The sequence below is a fragment of the Gossypium arboreum genome, chromosome 9 (genome assembly GCF_025698485.1).
Source record: "Gossypium arboreum isolate Shixiya-1 chromosome 9, ASM2569848v2, whole genome shotgun sequence".
NCBI lineage: Eukaryota > Viridiplantae > Streptophyta > Magnoliopsida > Malvales > Malvaceae > Gossypium > Gossypium arboreum.
The window spans coordinates 15,188,750-15,195,396 of NC_069078.1; positions in this window are offsets into that span (position 1 = coordinate 15,188,750).

Genomic DNA, 6,647 nt, shown 5'->3' on the forward strand with positions numbered 1-6,647 from the left:
GTTCATGCAATATTAAAGCATTTAAATACAATTATATTAAAGCTTATTTAACATACGAACTTACCTCGGTTACAAAAACGACTATTAGTTCGATTTAGTCCACAACCTTGTTTTTTCCCCAGTCTAAACTTGAACTTCGTTTTTCTTGATAATCGAGCTTAAAAGTGGCCAAAACCCTAGCTATGTCTTCTTCCTCAAATTTTCGGCTAAGGGACTAATTTGATGAAGATGAACATCTTTTATTAGTTAATTTTATCTTTATTTACTAGGTTGCCAAAATGCCCTTCACTTAAACTTTGAAAATTTTCCCTAACCATGTCCATTTTTGTCCATACTAAGTATAATGATCTAATTACTAGTTAAAGACTTCTAATTTAGAAATTCATAACAATTTACTACCTTTAGCCTATAGAACTCAATTTTTGTAATTATTGCAATTTAATCCATCTAGACAAATTGAGCACTCAATCGATAAAATTCCTAAATGAAATTTTCAAAAAATTATTCTATCATGCTGTAGACCTTAAAGAAATAATAAAATAAATATTTCTACTTTATATTTGTGGTCCCGAAACCACTGTTTCGATATGACCCAAAAACGAGCTGTTACAACTCCCCCTTTAGGTATTTTCGTCCCCTTAAAGTCTTACTAGAAAAGAGGTTTGGGTACTATTTTCTCATAGCTTCCTCAAGTTCCTACGTAGCCTTTTTGACTCCATGTCTTTGCCATAAGACTTTCACTAGGGCTATGTAACAGTCTGGTTTTGACCTTAGTCGGAATAGTGGTTTCGGGACCACAAATCTGAGTTAGAAAAATATTTTTAATATTAATTTTTGTGTCTATGATACGTAAATTGATATGTGTGAAAGTTTCATACGAAAATTTATCTGTTTGTGTACTTAATTTGCAAAAAGGACCTAATCACATAAAATGTAAAAGCTGTGTGCTAGATGTTTAAATGCTTATTTGAGTTGGCTTTCTAGAGTAAAGGTCCTTATGTTATTTAACCATTGGAGATTTGAATGGACAAAAAAGGGCATGTGTTAGGTGAATTTTTAATGGTTGAATGAAAGGGCAAAATGGTCATTTAGATTTATGTTAATAATAATAAAGCAAATGCATGTAAATGGATCATTTTATGTCCATTCTTAACCGAAAATACAAAGAAAATAAAAGAAAAAGAACACCTAGGGTTCGACCATTGTATTCCTTGATTTAGATCGAGGAAAATCGAAGATTATAGAATAAACATTCGAATCGACACCTTCAAGTACGAGGTAAGTTCGTACTTAAAATGTGATGTTAAGTAAGTTTTGATGCCTTTATTCTACATAGGCTGTATATAATTGAATTGGATAATATGGTGATGAATCGGAAGCTTTGGCACTAAGTGTGCGATTTAAACTAGCTTTGGCACTAAGTGTGCGATCTAACTAGCTTCGGCTACTTGTGGCACTAAGTGTGCGATACCGAATTAGTCTCAGTTATTCGAGATGGCACTAAGTGTGCGAAAATATTAGCTTCGACTAACCTTATAGCACTAAGTGTGCTGATGTGTAAAATACGAATAACTTATGGAAAGTCTTATAACATTCAACATGAGGTAAGTACAAAAGTGAATAAGTACGGGAAGCTTCAGGTATGTATAATGCCTAAGTGGTAAATGATGTTATGTATATGAATCTCATTGAGTTTATATAGTTATAAGGATTGAAATTGTGAAAATACTCATAGGTTATCATTTTATGTTTATATACTATGAATGTTTTGAGTACGAGCTTACTAAGCTTTTGAAAGCTTACTCTGTGTGATTACTGTCTGTTTTACAATTATCGTAGCTACTGAAGGCTCGAGGATAGTCGAGGATCGTCACCACACTATTGATCTCATTTTGGTACTTTTGAAAATGTAAATATTTGAAGTATGGCATGTATAGGCTAGTAGTTGTGAAATATGTTTTGTGATGTATATATATTTAGCCATGTGATTTGGCTAAATTGTGTTTGAACTTATGGTTGAGAAAGGTTTATGATATGTGATGTTAATTTGCAACTATGGCATGAATGATGTATGTTTTAACATAAAGAATGGTTGATTGGGTTGTACATGTATGTTTGTTTCCTTGTTGTAGGTTGACCCATAATGGGTGGCAAGTTGGCTTAAACCAAACCTGCATGTAACGCCCCCGTACCCGAGACCATCGCCAGAGTTGAGCACGAAGTGTTACTAAACTTAATTCATCAATTAAACAACTTAAACAACTTATTACCAACCATGCATGACAACCAAGCATATGCACATCACCAATATCAAACATAACATAAATAACTAGATTTATAAGTCAGAATCATTAGCTCACTAAAGACCAATATATTTGGCCAAATTATAATAACACATGTTATAAAATTAGGTCCCTATACATGCCACTCACTTGATAATTCTAGCATATGTGTTTATACTGTCAAGGTGTTGGCTTGATAGTGTGATGCTGCCTCCGACGGTCTCCAACCCTGAGCTAACCTGACAACACTAAAAGAAATGGAAAGGAGGGGGTAAGCTTTATGCTTAGTAAGCTCACATGAAATAATAATAAGCAATTTACTAACATGCTTCCCACAATAAAACTAACTCATTTGTACATTTACACATGTTCTGGTTAAGCTGTTTTCTTGAGTAATAGTCACTAAATCATTTATATTTAGAGTTACAGAACTCCAAATTAAGATCCGTAAATTTTCCCAAAAACTAGACTCATATATCTTTCCATCATAAAATTTTCAGAATTTTTGGTCCAGCAAATAAGTACAGTTTATTATTCAAATTCTCCCCTATTTTTCTGTTTAACAGCTTCGACCTTTCTTCACTAAAATTTATTTATCTCATAGTACAAAACTCAGATGATGTTCTTGTTTGTTTTTATTAAAATTAGACTCATCCAATATTCTAGGAATATAAATTATACCCAAAAATTATTTTTATATAATTTTTAACAATTTTTCCAAGTCAGAACAGGGGATCTCAAATTCATTCAGACACTGTCTCACAAGAATTCAAATATCACATAATATGGAATTCTTTTGCTTCCCCTGTTTCTTTTATGTGAAAATAGACTCAATAAACTTTAATTACATATTTTATTTTAAATTTAATTAAACTTCCACAATTTTTGGTAAATTTTCATATTCATGCACTGCTACTGTCCAACACTGATTTACTACTAAAGTTCACTTTTGCAGAATTTCACTTAATCCATTCCATTTTACCGAGGTTCGCTCAAATATCGAGCATATTGCTCATAAATTTAAATAAACATATACTTGCACTTTTTCATCACATAATCACTTTCACATTTATTTTCACTTAATCGATTTCCGTTGAACTCATCGAATAATAATGATACACAATTGCCTGCACATTTTCTCATTTCCACACTTGTAGCCGAAGCTATCTGGTACGCATAGTAGCCTGCACTTAGTACTACACATGCGACCAATTATCCGGTACACGTAGTAGCCTGCACTTAGTACTACACACGTGACCTAACCATCTGATACACGTAGTAGCCTGCACTTAGTACTACACACGTGATCGAAGTTATCAAGTACGCATAGTAGCCTGCACTTAGTACTACACACGTGACCTCACAATAGCTCATTTGTATCGTTTCTATTCCGAAGGTTCAATCGGGAAATTCCTCACTTTTCAACATTTTATTAAATTGTCCGTAATCAATTTAAATTCATAATTTACATCAAATAACCATTTGATAGGCAGCCACATTTCATATGATATCAAAATATATTAACATAAAAAGAATCGATAGATTATTTATATACGAACTTACTCGAAGTGTCGATCTCACTATCCATAGTACCAATTGTCCATTCATAGTATAATAAGACACAACTCATTAGCAAATCAGCTTTTAAGAATTTACATAACATAAATCACATATTTCATATATCACTTGTCATGTATCATCATTTTCTTGCATTCAATGTAACATTCTTTCATGTCATATTTCCACATCATAAACACCATTCCATCAACTTTTCCAATATATTAAATCATACAATATATGCAATAATAGTAAGAAATATAATTCAAACATAACATTGCATTATTATTGTCATACAAACTTACCTCGATACAAAATATTAGCAATCGAGCCTATTCCTTGTAAACTTTGTTTTTCCCTCGATCATGACTTAAATCTCGTTTCTCTTGATTATTGAGCTTGGAAAGCTTGAAAACCCTATCCATGGCTTTCCCCATGCTAATTTCGGCCTCCATATGGAGAAGATGACCATTTTGTGTTATTTTTCCCATTTTATTTCATAATATACAAATGACCAAAATGCCCTTACTACTAAACTTTCAAAAAAATTCCATCCATGTCCAATTTTTGTCCACAAACTTCAAAATGGTCTAATTACCATTTAAGGACCTTTGATTTAAAAACTCATAACAATTAAACACTTCTAACATGAAAAACTCAACTTTTACACTTTTTACAATTTAGTCCTTTTGACGAAATTGAGTGCCCAAACGTCGAAATTTTTGAACGAAATTTTCACGAAATCATTCCGTGAAATCGTAGACCATAAAAAAAAATAAAAATGAAATTTTCCTCGTCGAATTTGTGGTCCCGAAACCACTGTTCCGACTAAGCCCAAAATAAGGATGTTACACTGCAGTGTGCCATACGGTCAGGGGACATGGGCGTGCCTTGTGGTCGTGTAAGAAAAGCAGTATTCTCTCAAAGCAAAAAAAGATTTCCTACTTAAAGCATCGGCGACTAAATTTGCCTTTCCCGGATGATAATCGATTACCAACTCATAATCTTTTAATAGCTCGAGCCATCTTGGTTGTTGCAGATTCAATTCCTTTTGAGTCATCAAGTACTTTAAGCTCTTGTGATCGATAAAGATACGACATTTCTCACCGAATAAATGGTGTCTTCAAATATTTAAACAAACACAATAGCGGCTAATTCCAAGTCGTGCGTCGGATAGTTCTTTTCGTGTGGTTTCAATTGTCTCGTGGCATAAGCTATCACTTTACCCTCTTGCATTAACACACAACCTAAGCCATTCAATTACGCGTCGCTTAAAATCACAAATTCCTTTCCCGACTCAAGTTGCACTAACACCAGTGCCTCAGTCAACAATGCTTTCAACTGTTCAAACTCTTTTGACATTTCTCAGACCACTCGAATTTCACATCCTTTCGTAACAATTTGGTCATGGGTGTAGCAATCATTGAAAATCCTTTAACAAAACATCGATAATAACCAGCTAAGCCCAAACAGCTTTTAACCTCGGATACATTTCTCGGTGGTTTCCAATCAACAACTGCTGAAATCTTACTCAGGTCAACCCGTATACCTTCTGCTAAAATAATGTGTCCTAGAAATCCAACTTCTCGAAGCCAAAACTCACTTTTGTTGAACTTAGCAAACAGTTTCTTATCTCTAAAAGTCTGTAATACAATTCTTAAATGTTTGGAATGCTCAGACTCATATCGGGAATAAATCAAAATGTCATCAATAAACATGACTACAAACTTGTCCAAATACGGTCTGAAGATTTAATTCATCAAATCCATAAAAACGGCAGGAGCATTAGTTAACCCAAAAGGCATAACAAGAAATTCATAATGGCCATACCTCGGTCTGAACATCATTTTCAGCACATCCGAGTCTTTAACTCTCAGCTGATAATAGATGGACCTCAAATCTATCTTCGAGAACATTGTTGCCCCTTTCAACTGATCAAACAGATCATCAATTCTTGGTAAAGGATACTTGTCCTTTATCGTAACCTTGTTAAGCTGACAATAATCAATACAAAGTCTCATGGATCCGCCTTTCTTCTTGACGAATAACACTAGTGCACCCCAGGGATAAAAACTCGAATTCACAAAACCCTTATCTGTCAACTCTTGCAACTGAGACTTCAATTCTTTCAATTCGGTCGGAGCCATTCTATAGGGAGCTATCAATATCGGTGAAGTTTACCAAATCAATAGTAAACTCAACCTCTCTGATCGGTGGTAATCCAAACAACTCTTCTGAAAACACATTTGGATATTCACAAAATACTAGCATAGATTCAATCTTCAATTCAGGCACTTTCGTATTCAGTACATACGCAAGAAATGCTTCACAACCTTTTCTTAGATATCTCTGAGCCGACATCGACGAAATCACAATAGGCAACTCACCCAACTAATCCGGTTCAACCCGAAGAATTTTATTATTTTGACATTTCAATTCAATAGTCTTTCGTTTACAATTTACTATGACATCATGTAGAGTCAACCAATCCATTCCAAGAATTACATCGAACTCATCAAACGGTAAAAGTATAAGTCAGTCGAAAAATAGTGATCCAAAATCATTAAAGGACAACTCTTGCAAACTTTATCGACTAGAACATATTTGCCTAAGGGGTTCGACACCTTAATCACATATTCAGTAGACTCAATAGGAAAATTCTTACTAGATACCAAATTCATGCAAATATAAGAATGAGTCGATCTAGGATCAATCAATGTAACTATATTAGTATCATAGAGAGAAAATGTACCAGTGATCACATCAGGGGATGACGCATCTTCGCGAGTGTGAATAACGTAAGTTCTA